We start from the raw sequence: 1,934 nt of genomic DNA on the forward strand, positions 1-1,934 counted from the left end.
AGGGGCAATATATCTTTTAACACAAAGGCCGAACCCTATTAAGAGGACGGGGACAATTTCTGAGTATGCCAAATGGTCAAATAACCCCTATTAAGCGGACACTAATTTTTTTTTTCATTATATCACAACTACCGCAGTCTCAAAGTAAGAAAAATTCATTCATTCATATTTTAAAGCTTTTTGAGCAACTAACCAGAATTTTCTCCACTGAATCATTAGAATAAACGTCGATAGGCCTACTGAGTGTTAGGCCTACTTCATAAGTAAATCTTGTTAATTTTGACCCTTAACTATGCGGATTTCGTTTCCTTTGATTTTGGTATACTTTCATATAGGATTCTAATACCGGTACATACCGTACCGTACCATAACATGCACTATTAATTCTAAGTCATTATGGTTTCATGAAATTGGGAGGGCATAACATGTACCTTACATACATGTATGGTCTACCTTCGAGCCCGACAAGACAGGTGATTACAGGAGAAGCAATGCAGATAAAGTGCCTTGCTTAAGAACACAAGCAAAATGTACAGTACAGCGAGGGACTGAAACCCCTACCTCGAGGTTTGGAAACCGCTTCTACAACATATAGGCCTAAAACAATTATTTTAATTACATTTGTGCTGATTTCATATTATGAAATTAATTGTATTTGCATTGTAATTTGTTGCTATAAATTAGTTTCTACTTAGCTGATTCATTATGTCAATAAAAATAAAATTATACAGAATGTATGTCATCGTTGTATGAAAACATGCCAAAAAACCCCTATATTAAGGGGACAATTTCTCGTTTTTGGTTAGTGTCCCCTGTAAAGGGGTACCCCTATTAAGGGGACACATTTTCTGGTGCTGAAGGTGTCTCCTTAATAGGGGTTGTACTGTAATAGGCCAATCATAACTATAATCTATTCACCTTTGAAATTCGTGTGACTTCGTTAAGCCATTCAAAACTTTCTATACTTTTGTAAATCTATTTTTTTTTTGTTTATTGTGTAGCAGAATATCTTATAACTATAAAGTATTTAATGACAATTCTAACTCTTTATTTAAAAGGATTAAATAAGCTATCAACTTTTAACGAGACGGAAACAATTCAGTTTACGCTAATTTACAGACATTACTTTTACTTCATTCCTCAGGCTATAGGCCCATTACCAGCCAATTTAGGAGTCTATACAGAGAATATAGAAACAGTGTTATTTAAGTGGTATAAATAAACGTTTATAAAAGAATGTTAATAACTAATTATAATATTATTCCTTTACAAGTAAGCAAAGCAAATTGAATTTTATTTCAGCTGAACAAGCAGGCTCATCTTTAATGTATAAATACTGGAACTTTTAGTAGCTTTTTAGCATCCAATATTGTATATGTAACTTTGAAGATAACATTCGGGGTATTAATAAGCAAAATATACCACAATCAATATTACTAATTCTGCTATCGCTTAAATTCTATAAGATCAATCAATTTCAAATCATGGAGCTATATGCATATTATATAACATGAATACCTCCACTAATACCTCCATGGTAATCCCATATGGTCTAGTGGCTAGGATTCGGCGCTCTCACCGCCGCGGCCCGGGTTCGATTCCCGGTGTGGGAAGTACATTATTTTTTTATTTACTTTTCTTGTTCCTGTTAAACGGGCAGTTCATTGGTATAGAGATTTTGTTCTCTTTAACTGGCCCTAACTATTTTTATCATGGTTGAATAAATGAATGAAATGAAAATAAATGAATATAGGCCTAAACTTATGTCAACAGTAGACCTACTCGAAACATAACGTGGGTACAAGTCCCATCGCCTGTTGGTGATGATGGTGCAATCATAAAGGTCTCAAATATATTTGGCTTATTTATTCAACAAAAAATATCGTTTTTTCCAAGTAATACATGAAGCCGTTGGTAGTTTGCCACGCGATATA

The 1,934-nt window shown here is 33.9% G+C and overlaps 1 non-coding gene across 1 annotated transcript; it reads left to right on the forward strand.

Annotated features, from left to right (window-relative positions):
• The first annotated feature begins 1,541 nt into the window (after window positions 1-1,541).
• Trnae-cuc lies at window positions 1,542-1,613 on the forward strand. Its single transcript has one exon. It is a non-coding gene; the product is annotated as a tRNA-Glu (tRNA).
• The last annotated feature ends 321 nt before the right edge of the window (window positions 1,614-1,934 follow it).

Source organism: Anneissia japonica, unplaced genomic scaffold (genome assembly GCF_011630105.1).
Source record: "Anneissia japonica isolate Jap-2015-1 unplaced genomic scaffold, ASM1163010v1 scaffold1208_len1460985_cov181, whole genome shotgun sequence".
In the NCBI taxonomy this organism is placed as follows: domain Eukaryota; kingdom Metazoa; phylum Echinodermata; class Crinoidea; order Comatulida; family Comatulidae; genus Anneissia; species Anneissia japonica.